Below are 19515 nucleotides of genomic sequence, written 5' to 3' on the forward strand. Positions count from 1 at the left end.
GACTTGTAGGCGGCCTACTTTGGCTGAACTGTGATACTGTTGCATAATACTCGTATTAATAATGTTATTTTCAGAATCGCGAAAACGGTCTGATAAATATAAAGTCAGAAAATGTAGGAGTGGTCATCAAAAAAGAATTTGTTGTCAATGCAATCCGCCCAATCGATAATGTTAATACTCAACGTGACTGCTTGAATCCATTAGAACAGGTAGAACTTTAAACTGTAAAAAATAACACAAGATAAATTTTGATAGTTTTTTTAATTTGAAAAACAGACGTGCATGGCATTTACATTTTTAATGGTTTATGGCATATTGCCACTGCAGCTGTTCTCAACGAAGCAAATACTGGTCGCCCAATTTAGTCCACTTTTTTCGTGCAATGCCAGTTGTATAACACGAATAATGTTGGCTTTCAATGCGCCAATATGCTTAACTATCGGCATCAGCCAGTGAATTCGCAAACCCCCACAGAAAATATCGCCTGAATTTGGAGAACATTTGACAGGTCCAATCCATGTGCGGCATATTTCCATACTAACAAAGCTGTTAAGCTATAATGAGCTAAATCACTAAACGCAATTTTGCGAGAAAATGCAATTATAGGTTGCGCGAATCGACAACATATTTTCTAGATAGATTAGGTAAATTTTTCAACGTGACTCTATTCGTGTTTCTTTGCTAGATTTAACCAATCAGTAATGTGATGAAGTCAACGGGTGTCACACATTATACAACGATTTGACAGTTAACAATTTTGTAAGTTATATCTTACCAAAAGAAAAAACACCAATTATTTACAACTTTACTGCTAACACACAATTTGTTTTTATTTGCTTTAATATTGTTGAATTAAATATACAACCCTATTCCTTTGTAGATTTCTTCCCAGCAATGTTTCACATATAATCTATTGGAAGTCGTTAGAACAGATACGCCTGAAAATAACCTGACCAATAACAAGATAGCAGATTCAACAAATAAAATGGAAAATATGATACAATATTCAGAGATAACTACAGATGTACTAAACGTAAAACAGGAAGTTTCGAAATTATATTTGCCAAAGGTGGTTCGAATTGTGTTGAGAAGAGTTACATATTTTCCACGTAACTTTATTTGCAATAATTGCTATGGAGTGTTTGAATCTGTAAATCATCTAAATAGTCACTACATTTCATGCACGAAGTCTCAGCATCTTAAGTTGTATAAAACAAATATTGGTAATGATGTGTGTTTTAAAAATTTTCTGCAAATTGATAACCTTAAAAAACATAAAATGACACACATTGGCGAAAAACAATATCAATGCGATGTGTGTTTTAAAAACTTCAACGCAAATAGTAATCTGAAAAGACATAAAATTATGCACACTGGTGAAAAACCACATCAATGCGATGTATGTTTAAAAAATTTCCAACTAATTTGTACTCTCAAAATACATAAAATGACACACACTGGTGAAAAACCACATCAATGCGATGTTTGTTTAAAGATTTTTCGGCAAATTGGTGATCTCAAAAAACATAAAAGGACACATACTGGTGAAAAACCACATCAATATGATGAATGTTTTAAAAAATTCTCTCAAATTGCTCACCTTAAAAATCATAAATTTACACATACTGGTAATAGACCTCATCAATGCGATGTGTGTTTTAAAAAGTTCAATGCAAATGAATTCAAAACACATAAAATGACGCATACTGGTGAAAAACCATATCAATGCGATATGTGTTTTAAAAAATTTGTCTCAAATAGTGATCTCAAAAAACATAAAATGACACACACTGATGAAAAACCACATCAATGTCATGTATGTTCTAAACAATTCTCTCAAATGTCTCGTCTTAAAGGTCATATAATGACTCATACCGGTGAAAAACCACATCAATGCGATGTGTGTTTCAAAAATGTTGTCTCAATTAGATATCTCAAAATACATAAAATGACACATACTGGTGAAAAACCACATCAATGTCTTGTATGTTCTAAACAATTCTCTCAAATTTCTCATCTTAAAGGTCATATAATGACTCATACTGGTGAAAAACCTCATCATTGTCATGTGTGTTCTAAAAAATTCTCTCGAATTACTCATCTTAAGGGTCATATAATGACACATACTGGTGAAAAACCACATCAATGCGATGTTTGTTTAAAGAATTTCCAGAATATGTGGAATCTCAAAATACATAAAATGACACATACGGGTTAAAAGCACATGAATGTCATGTATGTTCTAAACTTTTCTCTCGAATTTCTCATCTTAAAGGTCATATAATGACAAATACTGGTGAAAAACCACATCAATGTGATGTGTGCTCTAAAAAATTCTCTAAAATTGCTAATCTCAAAAACCATAAATTGCGAGGTGTTTTAAAAAAATATTGCAAATTAATTTTATCTGGAATATCCTAATAAACTTAAATACTTACCGGTTTTGGAACATTATTCGATTTTTATTATATTCGTACTGCAACTAATTGCATTACTGAAGCGTGAATCTTGTATGTGGCAATATTTCAATTAGTATTCCTGATATATTATTGGTCACTTAATATTGTAATAATTATTGGTCTTCACCATTTTATTTGTTTTTCATTATTACTGAAAAAATAAAGCGTTTGTCCCAAACTAAACTCAACATCTTACATGTAAAAATGCTACAACCCAATTAATAATCTGCAACTAATTATCAACATGTATGGAAGTGTGAGAGAGTGGTGGATGATTTGCTATTTGGTAGGTAGTAAAAATAAAATTTGAGACTTGTATTATGACAAAATGTGGTATGTTATAAGCAAGCGGGCTTCTTTCCATTGTTTACAAATTAAGATTTACATATAAAGATATTGACACAACTTTGTTGGAGGATTTTTGGTATCTAGATTATAACTTATTATTAAATTTTATTAATGGAGTAGAGAATGTTCGGTGGAAGTACGTGGCGCTAGGGGAGGCCTTAATCCTGCAATGGATCGACCCAGGCTATTGATGATGACGATGATATTAATAGTGTGTAGTAAGCTAGTTTTACGATTGTTTAAATTTAAAATAATAAAATATCAAAAAAAAAAAAAGCCGTTCTGTTTTTTACCCACTTAATTATAAATACTAATGTATGGGAAGGTATCTTTTAGTCCAGCCACTATGTTACAGTGGCGGAGGGTGGAGGAAGGCATTTAGGATTTCACATAAATATAGCACACTAAAATTTGTCAGTCAATTTTACTTATTTTCATTGAACTAAGAATACAATTTGCAGATTGTGCCGGTTAATTTTTTAAATTCAGTTAAACTCTGCCTCGACCAAACCACAACAATTTAGGTGTACAGTATGGGCGATCCAACTAAAATAGTTCACACTATTTCAGTTATACTTATTTATTTTTGTTGAAATAAGAATACTTATTATTACAGATGGTGATCATTTCTTTTAATTCATTAAGCCCTGCCTATTTCAAACGATAATTATTGATAACAAATATTGACCAATCTATAGAACATCAAAAATTATGTAAGTATGGTTTAATGTCAAAATTTTCAATATTTTATAGATAAACGAATATTTTTAGACTGTTATCTACTATGCATAATTTAAAACACCATCTACACGTAGTTATATTAGTTCAATGAAAACAAATAAGTACGTGATCTTTTTATGTCGGACCTTAACAGCCTACCTCCACTCTTTTCCACTGCTATGTAACTATGATTACTCCGAACTATAGTGCTGACGACTCGAAAGAAAGTTTTTAATGTCAAACAAATTTTCCATTCTGAAGAACTCTCATTTCCCATGATGGTAAAAATAATTGTACCTATCTTGAGGTAATTCTAATGTGTGCCTTTTTCTGAAAATGCCTATACACTTAAAAAGGTAAACCGAGAAAAATGTTTTTCTTCAATAACATCCCAATAGTGGCGAAATGTAGATTTAATAATACTGTTATATTGAGCAGTCATATTCTGGATTTGGTTTATATCTGTAATATGAAAAATTATTAACCTATCACCCTGTTAGCTTTTACCACTATTTCAGTACCCAGATCTTTACTGCCACGTTCATCGGCCGAAGTTTATGAGTTTGCAAAGCGAGCTAGTTGTGGGTCCTTGTGGTTGTTTTAGTGCCAGATTGGTGCGGGGCCACTGTATATTGACATTTCGCAGCCTGATTTCCAGGTTGTTCTATGTCAACTTCAGTATATTTCTCAGAAGAGCAATTTGAAAGTTCATATTGAATTATTTAGTAATTTTGCTTAAAAATGTGATATAGAATAACCTGAAAATTAGGCAGCACGATTGTTCACTCGTCGACCGACATACTGTTTCATATAACCTACTCTTGTCTGCTTCCGTATCCATTAGTTTTATTTGTGATTTTATTTTATGCCCAACATGCACATTCCATGCCACGTTGCGCCAATCTTATTGTTTTAAATTTATCTTCTATGTTTAACCCGCATACGTAAACACTGGTAACACACATTAGTAGCAAATATTACGCATTTTTGACGATAATATTATAGGTACATGGCCTGAAATGCAATTTATGCAAGTTTGGCAATCTCCCAGCTCTTCAATCATTTCATAAATGATATGCCAAACCCCGCAGTCGCTGGAGACTTACGGTTAACGCGTAGAAGACGGAGGCGATTCTCTTCTCGCGGAGCCTAAAATCCTATAAAGGAAAAATTACTGTTTGTGACATCCCCTGTTCATTCAGCAACCCTGTGAAATATCTCGGGGTATACCTTCACCATAGATTGAACTAAACACCTCACCTATTAGAAGCCAGGCGAAAAGCCTTTATGGCGATGGGGGTTCTTAGACCCATCTTCAACCGTAGAAGTTGTCTCTCAGAAGAAAACAAAGAGGCACTATATAGCATGGTTATTAAACCAACCATGCTGTATGCATCCCCAATTTGGACTACTGACACCACCAAATCCTTTTTAAAGATGCTGCAAACAATGGAGAACACATGCCTTCGAATCGTCTACGAACTCAAGCCTCACCATAGCATCAAATACATCAATACAAAACACGATGGGATCTAAATTGCCGAAACCATAACTAAATACAGAGAGACCTTCTTGGCTAGACTGACAAAAGGGCCTCATAAGAAACCTACACTATTTACTATCACTTTCATTTTTTACTATATATTATTTACTACTAAATAACTACTGAATAGACCTACCGAATAATGTTAAGCCTTTAGGATCGCTGGTACTAATGAGAAAAGGTGTTGGAAACTCAGTACCTACCTATCCAACTCATTTATAAAATAAATACAATGGCTCGTGTTGAAAATCCTAATGGATGGTATCTAATACCATTGCCGCCATATCTGTGGATTCTATAGTAATATGTTTTGATTCACGCTCGTTCCTTAAAATTACCTGTGGTGATGTAACGGTTTTTTTATAAAAGAAAGTTAAACTGCTACAATATTTGAAATAGCTACTTAATTAGGTAACAAAAAAGGTCAATGCCAAAGAGATTGCACCGTCCAATATCTTTAGTAAATGCTAGTTTTTTAATCAAGCTTTGGCTAACAGAGGTGCCAACAAAATCAGTTCTTGCGTTTTGCTATACCTTCACGAAAATAGTAGTGGCTGAGACATCATTTTCTATTCTGACAATAAACTGCACTCTTCAGAATAAGAATAAACCAATTACAAGCATAAAATATAGCTATCTACGTATATTCTGCCATTGGAAACTTAGATATACTGACCGCTGGATTGTAGGTCTTACCAAAACGATGTTGTTTATATGCATTCAACAATAAATTGAGCAACATAATACAAAATGAGTAATTAATCATACTTCTCATTAAAGTAAATATTGTCAAATTATTCAGCTTCCTGTGCTTGATAAGTTTAAGTTATCTATGAGTTAATGAGTCTTGGTTGCTGACGTTTAAATCTTAACACTAGTTAGGTGATCAACCCAGGATATTTTGATGGTACCCCAAAATAGCCACACATAGAAAGCTTTCAGTATTCTTATTTAACGTCTAGGCTTCGACCCCGCAGACCGGAACATACCGTACCTACATATACTTATTATCATGATGAATGTAGCATCCGATCTTTGCAATGTTGGCATTTAAAATAATAGGTACTAGGTGATTAGGTAAAAGCCTTCTCCATAAAAACGTCCACACTTTCATATCAAAAACCTTACCTCAATAATAAACATACCCCTGATAAATATTATGAAATAAATAATATTTCGCAATCAATTTCTGCGAGAGGCGATCTTCGAGTACCTGCCCTGCGCCCAAGGCTATTTTCTGTTCCTTAACCTGGGCCGAGCCAAGATCGCTTCGATCCCAAGCAACGGTAAATTTTCAAAACCCAAGAAGACCTGAGAACATTCGCGAATTTAGTTATACTCTGAGAACATTCGGGAATTTAGCTATACTCTTCAAATTTCCTACGCATCTCCCTCTCTCTCTTCATAAGATAATAATAAGAGATATTTTCCAATCAGTATGAAATAAACTACGTAAGCGGTGGTGCCACGCAAGGGTCCGCTGCCTACGTGGCGGATATACCATGCCAACGGAAAGCCATGCTTGTTTCAACATTATAAATCAGTGTATCCCTTGTGTGTTATAATAATTCATATAACTACCCTTCAAGCAGCCCGTGAACCTCGTAAGCTGGGTCAGTGTTACTCCTGATAATGTACCTAAAAATTAATTATATAATATTCCTATATATATTAATAGTTAATTTAAAACGCAAAAATTTTTAGTGCTTCCATCAACTTCCGCCTCAGAGAGACATATCTAAAGTTGATGTTCTTCTGAAGCGGACGAACCGGTCCAGATTTATTAAAAATAAAAGTAAAATATTATGTACTTATAATTTTGCGATTTATTATATTAATAATACAACGCAGTTCCACAATTTATTGACAGTAAACACATTAAAAGAAATTCCAATATGTAATTGACATAATTCATTATTTTTAAATTGTTTTCCCTTGTTAGCTAGACACGACACTGCGCCTTCAAGAATACATGTCGCTCTGAAATCTCTAAGCATAATAATTCCTAGTCATACCAAAATTTCGTAGGTCTCCAGTGTGCACTCTATAGATAGATGGTATTTAACTACTTTCCAGGAAGCCAGAATCTCGTTGGCTGGAAGCAGGTTGAAGTTTTTTCTCGAAACCTAGTAAAGCTACTACCAGCCTTCTCGGTCCCTAGTTTTTTTGCTGTCACATGCATCCTCCAAACATTATGAATCCAGTGGGCTTAAGGATGTACCTGTGGGCGTTTAGTGCTCCACTCTTTGGGTACCATTGTAGGACGGCATTTGTCCAGCGGTTGTCCACTCACTGACAGACATTTCTAGTCTATTACCATTTCATCTGCTTAGCGAGCTCGATCACATCGCGTATTTTTGTCTGTTTCCTTATCCATTAGCTTTTCTTGCAATCTTTTAGGCCATGCATTAGTTGAGGCACGGTTTAAAAAGATCGTTGCTAGGCGATGCGAGGATTGCGGGTCGCGGGTGCAAATGACGCCTGTCAAACGAAATATTATTTGTCATATAAATCCAACATACGTCCATTTTATGTTCTGTTTATTATTCTATTAGTAACAATAATAATATATTCATTGACATGTTTTCTTTTTAAAGTAAATGGGTAACGTTTTTAGTCATCTTTACACGATTTTAGAATTAATTGGCCCGTCGCCATCACGCAGCAAAGGGACGTGCTTCTGGCTCGACGTTTTCTCAATGAATGCAAGCGAGTCCGAAATTTCGTCGCGCGTATAGTTGAAAATTATTTGGCGTTTCACTGATGCGTCACCTTAACCGTTGTGCCCAAGAAGCACCTTTTCATGTCTAAATGCGCAAGCTATCCATTTTTTTTAAATTTTATTTTACATAAAGAGTTCATGTTTCAGATACTTACGTGAGCGTTGGTAGCACACATGGGTTGAACACTTTACGCAGACAAAATGTGAGGTAGGTCACATGAAGATACTATTCAGGAATGCAAAAAGTGTCACCTGCATAAAATGAATATGTAATATTGTTTTAAAAAGGTTATTCACCAACATGTCTCATTTCATGTTTTAAAGATTACTAAGTTGCGAGCATCTATATGAACATACATTGCATTTATAAGGTTTTTCACCAGTATGTGTCATTTTATGTTTCTTAAGACCACCGAGTCTCAAGGACCCATATGAACATACATTACATTTTAAGGTTTTTCACCGGTATGTGTCATTTTATGTTTTTTAAGATCACCAATCTGCGAGCATCTATATGAACACACATTACATTTATAAGGTTTTTCACCAGTATGTGTCATTTTATGATTCTTAAGAACATCTAGTCTCGAGGACTCATATGAACATACATTACATTTATAAGGTTTTTCACCGGTATGTGTCATTTTATGTTTTTTAAGATCATCGAGTCTCGAGGACGCATTTGAACATATATTGCATTTGTAAGATTTTTCACCGGTATGTGTCATTTTATGTCTTTTAAGATCACCAATCTGCGAGGATCTATATGCACACACATTACATTTATAAGGTTTTTCACCAGTATGTGTCACTATATGTTTTTTAAGATTACTAGATATTGTACATCTATATGGACATAGTTTGCATTTATAAGGTTTTTCACCAGTAATTGTCTTTGAATGTACTCTGACATTACTATGTTGCGAGACTACTATGCTTTGATTTTGATCAGGAATCACGTCCATGTGCACCATTTTGTGAGTTTTTAGAGCATTTTCGCATCCGAAAACTGCGTTACAAATGCAGCAAATCAAATTACGTGAGAAATGGATTACTCTTCTAAGAATAAGTCGAATTTCCTTCGGAGCATCTCGTTCTATGATTTCTTGTTTAATGTTATTCTGATCTATCGTCACTTCTGAATACTGTATCGTTCTATCCTGGATGCATTCGTCTGAGGATTGTTGACTCTCATCTGTATCGTGATGCCTCGTGAAAAATTCCTTGGTAGAAACCTAGAAAAAACGTAATAATCGATATCAATATTATCAATTATGAGTTATAAATATACAATTTGTTTTTTTGACGTTTTTGTTTTTCAGCACTTTCAAACATTATTAAAGAGCGAAGTGAGAGTGAAATAGTGTGCTGAAAGGCAAAGCTAGAAAATTATATTCAAATTTCATCGAGCAATCTCGATCATTTACAGTATTTTAATATTTCATACATCAGAATTCCACATGATTTAATAGATTATTAACGATAGGTGCTATCCCGTATTTGAGAAAATGTGGCCAATAATTCCCAGTAAAAACCTTTACTGTTGGTTTCAATATATCGTGAATTTGGAACATTATTAAAAATATTATCAAAGTGAAAATAGATTAATAACGTTTGGCTTGCTCACTTTTGCGGCACACTTCGCTTTTGTCTATAAATTATTGGTCGTTTAACGATAAAGAGTTATTCGAACACAAATTTCTATTAACTTTTATTTGTCTAGTCTGCAACAGGTTAGGGTAAGGGGTCCAATCACTTATCCACACTAAAAATATACTCTGCATGCAAGGAGACGTGAACCAAGAATATCTTACTTCAGAGGTGAATCTTTAACCACAGCACATGACTACACCCATTAAAGAAGGTATTAATATTAATAATTTCACATGGGAGATTTCAAATTTTATGTCAGGAGAAATATTGCTAGTTTCATGACTACTTGCCAAACCGAGCTGTGATACTGCGCATACTTTTTGATATTTATTAACAGTATTTAGACAGGCAACCACGAATAGAGTGACGATCGAGCACCGATTCCAAATTGTTAAAATAATCTTTGACTTATGCAATGACGTTCATTTTTGACTAAACGGATTGGTTAATAAACAAAATTGGCATATATGGAGTCCAATCTAGGTGAGACCCTACAGACTAAAATACATCAAAATAAATGCACTGCTTTTTGCGGTTCACATGCTGGTGAAATCATCGAACTTTGTTATACCTAGTTTAAATTTCAATTAATTTATGGTTAATAAGTTGCTGAACAGCAATCACGTCCGTGTGAATCATTTAGTTACTTTAGATCCTTTCCACATCCAAAACTGCGTTCCAAATGGTGCAAATCACATCACATAAGTTCCGGTGAAAGGAAACCGCGACAGCCTCTATGCAAAGCATAAAGGAAGAGCTGCGGAAACCCCTACAACTAGCCCGCCCCGACTTCAGCCGACGATTCTCCCTACAGGTGGGCTCACTTGGCTCCAACAAGCTAAAGACCAAAGAGCGAAACTAACCCGATGGGCGATCCTATTATCAGCGTTTTCTTTCACCATTGCCCACTGTCAAGGGAAAGATAACCAACTACCGGACGCTTTATCTCGGAACCGAAACTGTCGGAAGACATAGACATGGACGTATGAGCATACCAGAGAGACACACAACAGATCCAAACCCCATGGCTTTAGTGCTGTAGTTACAAGACCTGGCGACTGGCATAGTACAAAAGCAACGAGACGATCCGGAGTTGGCCGAGATGATCACCGAAAGACCCACTCCAAAAGACGACACCCAGAGTGACGATCGCACTACAATGCACGACGGCGCCCTATGTCGAGTAGTAAAAGGCAGACGCCTGATAATAGTACCACGCTCGCAGCAGCGAGCAGTCACAAGGGCGTACCATAACGACCCTAAAGCAGGTCACCCCAGGGCGGAAGAGACCAACAGGGCGATCGGACGACCAAGAAAAGGGAAGCCTTACAGACGGCAGCTAGACAAAGGCCGCATACAGAAGCGCGTCGCCCATGGGACATAGCATCTAATACCACTAAGAATGGCAGTTTTCATTTACGCTGCGTATAAAACAGAAAAAAATATGTAGCAAATTAAGATCCTTCCAAACTTTAAGCTACAGTATGTTATCTTACATAATGATCAGTATACCTCGCCCGGAAAATCTTTATGAATAGAACCACGCTTGAATAATGCTAATAAAGTATCCGTATTTACTTAGCAAATCCGTTGTCGATTTACGCAAAGTATAACATTTTTTTCTAGATGCATTTATGCTTTGATGCCTCGCATTTACTATCGAGTTTCATTCGGGAGTTTGGCACTTAAACTACTCTAGTTGATGCTAACCCAACTTATAACTGCATTTTATCGAAAAATTGCGTTTAGCGATGACTCTCATTTTTGCTTAACGGATTTGTTAATAAGGAAAATTTACTACACGGAAAAATACCAATCCAGAAGACTTTCTATAATTTTTACATCCACAAAAATGCACCGTTTGGTGCGGTTCACAGGCTGGTGGCATCATCGCACATTTATTCAAAAATGGGGCCAATTCTCATGTTAACGTCAATGGATATCCTTGTCGACTCATGATTAATACTTTGTTTTAAATATGGAATCATTCGAAAGAACAGTGATTTCAACAGGAAGTGCCATACAGCTACCGCAACTATCGCTTTATTTGAATCAAGATTTGGAGATAAATTGATTTTAAGAAATGGATACGTGAAGTCACTGTTATATGCTGATATACCAGCAGCATTTAACGCATTAGAACCTAACATTTCCCGTACTATAAGACCATCAGTGCTTAAATAAAAGTAGTCCGAATTGGGCGCCCAGAATTTGACGTCGGCCTATCGGACTTTAAAAAAACCGCATTTGTTTTTAAACATACCTGGTCTAATGGCTTGTAATGTAGATTAGAGCAGCCAGGTTGAGTTAATTTATTATTGATTTGGTGAATTGCATTCTCAACTAATTCTTCTTTGATGATGGCTGCCTCATCATTATTATCATTCTTAATATTCATCAGACCGTTTTCGCGCTTCTGAAAATAACATTATAAATATTAAGTAACAGTATCATCATTACGATAAGCCAGAGAAGGTCTCCCAGAGCTCTTTCTTCAATAATTGGTCGCCAATGTTTGACTTAATTTGGCAGGTGAATGTATAATCACCGAACGACATTCCAATGTTATGGGTAATCCGACAAAATAGTTAACACTCTTTCAATTATACTTATTTGTTTTAGTTGAATTAGTAGAACATTTCACAGATGGCTTTAAAATTCATTAAGCCTTGCCTATACCAAACCATAACTAATAAAAAATATTCTTCGATCTATAAAATATCCAAAGATCTGTATGATTTAATAACGTGAATTTAGATATTTTCTAGATAGACGAATAATTTTGGACTATTATTTATTATGGCTTGGCTTCGCGGGGTTTTGTTGAATTTTAAAAACTAACCAACGCATCAGTAAATTATGGTCACCTTAATCTAATGAAAACAAATATGTATGACTGACAAAGTTTTGTGTGTACTATTTATGTTGCATATTAGCAGCCTATGTACACTCTTCGCCACTGGATAATACCTATTATGATTACAAATAAAAATATACAAAGTAGTATATTATTCATATACCTAACAACAATAATCAAATGAGCATGTATATTATATGACTTACCTGTGAATCACTTGCAAACGTCGACGCATCAAACTTTTCATACAAGTGACTGCTTTGGTCACATGGAAAAGCCACTTTATCGAAAGTCAGCGACGCATCATGCATACGTTGATGGTACTTCAAAATGAGCGCAGATGAAAAAAAATTACAACACACGTTGCAAACAAAATTTCTAACGAAAAATGAAGCTCTTCAACCTCAGACGGACTTCTTTCATTCTTCTTTCTTTCTTTCTTCTTCTTTTTTAAAATAATTTAGTCAAGTCAATGATTTTTCTCAGTCGAGTAGCAACCCCCACCACCTCTCACTAAATACCAAACAAGTGAGGGTATCGAATCGAACTCTATGCATAGAAAATTTGGGTAGAATCATGGGACAATTAGACCAAAATCGATTTATTGTTCGCATATGGTTACTAATGCATAATAGGTATCGGTTACTACGCAATAATATACCTACCTAATTCTTCTGAACTCCTATTGTGCAAATAGTTAAAATATTAATATGAACATCTCACGATATATAAATGCAGTAGAATCTCAATTTTTCTTAATCATAAAAATATTATAATGTTCATAGGTAACGCAATATTATGTTGAGAAAATGACATAGGTACGGAATATAATAAATGACTATCATTTTTAGGTTAGGTCCTGTCTTATTACTTTATTACTTGGACAGATCGTGAGAAGTGGTTTGACGTTTCAGACCAAACCACTTCTGACGGTTAGAATTTGTTAGAAAAAGGTTTGAAGTTTGCTGGTAGAGTGTGAGTGAACTAAACGTTAAATCTAAAACAATTCCGGTTTACTTATAACGCATGCGCAGTGCGCCAGTTTTAACCTGTCAAACTGATTAGCAGGAATGCTTTAATTTATGTTGTCATGCAGCATGGTAGATAATTTAGTAAAATTTGAGGCTTAAAACATTATTTTGTCACAAAAAGTTTTGAAAATAGAATTATTGGTCTATTCTCACCCGATTTCACGTAGATATTGCTTCCTTTTATGGTATTTTATGGCTGCAAGTAGTTGTTTATGGACAATTGGCTTACCTTGTATTACCTACCTAAAAAGGACTCCGGGCGATTCATTTTATTCACCATACATGTGATCACAATTTTAAATAATCGCATTAATTATTGCTTTACATTCGAATGATTGCGATGTATAAATCATCAATAATAAATACTCATGGTTTGACGAAAGATTTATAAACCAACACATAAATTGTTTTAAAATATCTGTGTGAGCTAAAACCACTGAATGAAACAAGTTGGAGCGAATTAATAATGGTGAAATGAGTTTCAAAGATGCATTGCAAATTCCAACCTTCTATACAAGACAGCACACAATATAATAGGTATATATACTTACAATTGGCCTGTAATCTGAATACGAACAACCAGGTTGTTGAGGGTATTCATCATCATATATTGGGTTTGAAACATCTTCAATAATCTCAAGCTTGACGACGCCTTGTTGATCATCTGTCTCAGATTTCATATTAGAGAGGTCATCCATTAGGAACTGAAAGAAGCAATTATTATATTTTGTAAACACGCTAAAACCAGTTTCAGTTCTCGTAACATCCATATAACAATGTATAATAATTATATTTAACATGAATTAGTAGATAACCTAACCTAACCTATAATATCAAAGATGTATCGTAGCTGTCAAATTGCTTAGTCAAGTATTCTTTTGAAACAAAGTTTAATGTCATCGAATGTCCTTACATAGTTTGTAAAAAAGCAACATATTATTTTAATAGTATACTTATCGTTATTATTCTCAATCTAAAGTGATTGTAAAAGATTTTAGTTTCCAAAAACTAACCTCGAAATTGCAACTTGAAACGTCCGCATTCTCTTGCGTTACATGAAAGCGAGGGTCCGGGTTATTTGGATGGCTAGTCAGCGTGTCAAACTTTCCTTCTATATCGGAGTGTTCTCCATCACATTCTTGCTTTACATCCATGTTAAGGGTATATTATTCCAGAAGCAACGTGTTACTTGACAGACAGGATCCATACAAGGTAATGTTAGAAAAGTGTTGCCGCAATACTGAAAAGTATTTCCAGGCCAACTACATATATTCAAAATACACACTTGACACGGTGACTCAATTTAATAATATGTATGTTTTGTTGTCTAAACAAAACAATGGTATGAACATGATCGTCAGCATTTCCTCAATCATAACGAGAACAGCCATTGCCCACTGAAGAAGGAAGCCAATACATTACACGACTGGTCCTGCTTTTCGCCCCTCCCGATGTCTATGGATGACCTGACATTGTTTATAGAGTGCTCATACTGACGCGTCTGTCGTGTTCAGTTGTCGGAGTAGGTATTCTAAGTTTCAGATTTCTTTCAGATTATTTTATCGTATCTTGGGGACCTTGGAGTATGTAAACTTCTTCTGTGTAAAATGTCAATGTGACAATCGATTCTAAACGACAATAATAACTTATTTATACTCTTCAGTCTGTTATGTACATAATTTTGTAATTGTGATTTTTGATGACACAATTACAAAATTAAGAATCTCTTAATAAAAGTAAATGTGTTCGATTGAGAATCTAGTAATAAAGTAGCTAACTTGCCGCCTCGACTGCCAGCCGTTCGCATGAGACGACGGTAAAACAAGGCGCAGGTAATTGTGTCACTTCGACGCGTACTCTATCGACCTTAAGCCTGAGCGGAGCCAAAAAATGTATGGGGACCACCATGAAAGCGCGGAGAGTGAGCGGTAGAAAGTATGGCCGCTCGTCGAATTTGCAGCGTTTCGAGCGGTTAGCTAGCGGTGTGTCAAACAAAATTGACTGTTCCCCTCGCCCTTCCTTTCCCCGACTTCAAAAAACGTCTGCAATTGGTAGCGTTAGGTAGCCGCTGCTATGAATCTTTTGGATCACAAAATAGTTTGTGTTTTACGCGCGTCTTAGTTTGCTATTCATTTTTATTTGAAGGAAAATACCTACTAAGCCCATATTATTATAAATTACACTAGCATGTACCTATACTTTTAAGTTTTTTTTTTTTTAATATGTACAGGTATAAATAATCTAATGCATTTAAGTTTTGTACTATGTATTCCATTTGAGTCGTTTTTTGCGACCCGGTTTTTGACTTACGGCATCTTCAGGCACTATGCGCACTCATCAATAGTAAATAAACACTGTCAATAAATGCAGTTAATTATATCTTATATAATAAAATTAATACAACAAAGTAGGTACCTACCTATTGAGTCAAGATTACCTACATATTGCCTGAAGATGTCGAATGCAGAGATGCAGAATTCCTCCAACTCACACGTACGTGTACATATAAAAAATAAACCACCAATATTATGTGTCATCACTGTCATCTTCAATAATAATTGGATAGGGAAATAGATACGTTGTTATTGTTATTAGGTACGTTGGTAGTATTCTTTATCAAGTCTCTAAGCCCGCCACTGATATAGGTACACTGATGAAATTTATTTACGATAGTTTTAGATTTAAAATGCACATTAACCTTGATTTTGATATTAACAAGGTACACAATATGTAACAGAGCAAGGTTCCAATGAATTCGTCGAATGGTTGATAACCATTCCTCGTAGGTAACCAAGCTTCTTTGCCGGACGAACTATTTGGCGTATGTTTTTGGTCCTCGCACTATGTAAGATATAAAAAAAAGTCTATAGGTATTATAGCAGGTACGTCCAAAATATTGTAATTTTGAAATCGGAAATGTCTATTTTTAACTAAATAAAAATACATACCTACTATAATTACGTTATTCCTGCTCCATTGTATTTTTTTAATTATGCGGAACATAAAATGAAATATTATTATTATATTGCTGGCGACAAAATAATTTTGTTATGGGTGTAATAATAATAATGCCGATTGCTTACGCGCCAACTAATAACTTTCTTATTGATTTATTACGTCAGGTGTCATGTTTCTTGTCAAAACCATACGCGGTCAGCGCTGCGAAACCTTTTATTATTTTATTATATTATTTAATTCTGAATAAAATAATGTATAATTAATTTTTACCAGATTTTATATAATACTAGCTGAAGTACCCGGCTTCGCACGGGGTCGCTTCGTGGTTATATTTATCTTAGATATTTGAAAAATAATAAGAGGTTATTATTTCTTTACTATTAAAATATCTGTGTAATACAAATAATAAATGGTGACATGTAAAGATGATTCATGCCTTTCAGATCCAGTGACTGCAATCATATAAGATAGGATAAGTATATACTTAGAACATTAGTCCAATGCGACATTTCTTTTACCACGGGAAAAAACTCGACTACAAATCGCAGTCCTCAGTTCCCAATGAATACGACAAAATATTCATCAGAATCACCTCCGCCTTGCGCTACTAAGAATTTTCCAGGGTTTTTGCAAGGCGAGGTATCCATAAAGGCATCTAGAAAAAAAAAAAAAAAAAAAAAAAAAAAAAAATATGGCAATATGAAAATAATTATAATAGGAGTAAAGGTCAAACATAAGAACACTAAATTAAAATCGAATCCAAAATATGAAAACGTTATTAATGTTATAAATATGTAATAAAAAAAAATCAAAATTGGATGGAACAAACAAACAACAAACTTTGTATGTTATATAATAATAATTTAGAAACCGCACACAACTGCAAAAGTTTCATCGCAATCGGATGAATGGTATAGGAACGCATACGAATAGTAGAAGAAGATGATTTTCTAATTCAGAAACCTTCGTGGGCATGCGCATGACAACTCACCAAAGTTTCATTGCAATCGGATTAATGGTATAGGAACGCATACGAATAGAAGAAGAAGAAGATGGTTGTACTAATTTAGAACTCTTCGCGGGCGTGCTCACAACAACTGGTCAAAATTTCATCGCAATCGGATGAATGGTATAAGAACGCATACAAATAGAAGAAGATAGAATAGAAGAAAAAGAAAATAGTTGTAACAATTCAGAGACCTTTGCGGCGTGAGCACAACAGTTGATCAAGATTTCATTGCAATCGGATGAATGGTATAGGAACAAATACGAATAGAAGATAGAATAGGAGAAGAAGATGGTTGTACCAATTCAGAAACCTTCGCGGGTGTTGGCACAATTACTGACGAAAAATTTGTTGCAATCGGATGAATGGAATAGAAACGCATACGAATAGAAGAATATAGAATAGAAGAAGAAGAAGATAGTTGTACTAATTCAAAAACCATTGCGGGTGTTACCACAACAACTGACGAAGGTTTCATCGCAATCGGATAAATGGTATAGGGACCATACGAATAAAAGAAGATAGAATGAAGAAGAAGAAGAAGAAGATGGTTGTACTAATTCAGAAACCTTCGCGGGTGTAGGCACAATTACTAACGAAAATTTTATTGCAATCGGATGAATGGAATAGAAACGCATACGAATAGAAGAATATAGAATAGAAGAAGAAGAAGAAGATGGTTGTACTAATTAAAAAAACCATTGCGGGTGTTACCACAACAACTGATGAAGGTTCAAAAAATGCGCTTGTGCGTTACTAAACATTTCAAAGTTTTCAATTCTTATTGTTTTTTTTAGTAGTTCGGCATTTTTTCTGGTTCGGTTAATCTTATAGATATGCTGAGAATTCACTGTTTTTGTGAAATACGGGATTTTTACATATACAAATAAAACCCGCTTCTGTGTGGGGAATTATATACATAAACCTTTATCAATTTTGATCTAGTGACTGTCGGGCTATGTAAATTATTTATGTTTATTTACATAATATTTTCCATATTTAGCTTTGCATGTATAATAAAATGAACACTTTATAAAAATACACACTTTTTTACGTAGGCGAGTGTAGTCAAGATCTCAATAATTCTTCTTCTTCTTGGTCGTACACTCATGGCTGAGGATCGTGACCAAATTTGAATTTCGTCTTCCTTTGAGCGACCAAGACTTTCCATCCTTCTCGATCTTCCGCTTCTCTCAGGGCAGAATGGATGGTGCAATAATTCTTACATGATTACAAATTCACCAATACTAAAAACGTTGTGGAACCGCCATCATGTGCCGAGTTATGCCAAGTCCCAAATCAAGATAAATAAAAAAACATTATATAAACAGTTATAAAGTTGCATATCAATTGTTTGCAAACATTTGTATAAAAACAATTCATAGATACTATTGTAAACAAATGTGCATTTTTTTTGTATTTCGCCACGAATAGAAAACGTATGCAAACGCACAAACAAACATGCGAGCGTGGACGTGTCTACAGATTTTGTTTCACTAAAAGTAACGCCGTGTGGTCTTGACGAATGTTGTTTTGATTAAATCTCATAAATCTGTATGATACGGGCTGCCCAGACTATATTTAATTGATAACAATGTGTGCAGGTGAATACGTGCGTAGACTTACAAATGTTTTTAATGTGAATTTGTTAAGCGATATCAGTTTACAAACAATGTGGGTATTTTACAAAAAGATCATACAATACCCTCTGGTTATAATCCAAACAACTCTGTTCAGGTTCTCGATTTCTTTAAATATATAAAATAAATTTTTATATTGAAAAGGTGACGTGCCACTGGCTCAAACCGCTGGTAAAGGACGCTCCTACGTGGGACAGGCCAAGCATTTGGAGCGGATAATTAGTCTAGACTTCATCGCGCGTTGCATGAGCGTTTCCACCAGGTCCGCGGCCTTAGATATAAGTTTCATAGTATTAAGGTGATGTTTTTAAGTAAAGTTGTTATCGAAAAATAGCTAGAAAAGTAAAGTTTATTAATGGATAAATATATATTCAAAAGTAATGAAAGATAAAAAAAAAGTTATAATGGAGTTCAGCATCAAAATCTGGAGTTCAGCATTACGGAATGCTGAACATTCCGAAAATACGTGTACAATTCAATACATTTATGTAGGTTGGCGTAGTATTATGATGCAAGTTTTAATATGAAAATTACGATAAAAAAATACATAAATCCATTATTTATGTCACACAACAATT

The sequence above is a fragment of the Rhyacophila brunnea genome, unplaced genomic scaffold, assembly GCF_057557595.1.
Source record: "Rhyacophila brunnea isolate RB1 unplaced genomic scaffold, BYU_Rbru_1.0 scaffold_13, whole genome shotgun sequence".
NCBI classification, from domain to species: Eukaryota; Metazoa; Arthropoda; class Insecta; order Trichoptera; family Rhyacophilidae; genus Rhyacophila; species Rhyacophila brunnea.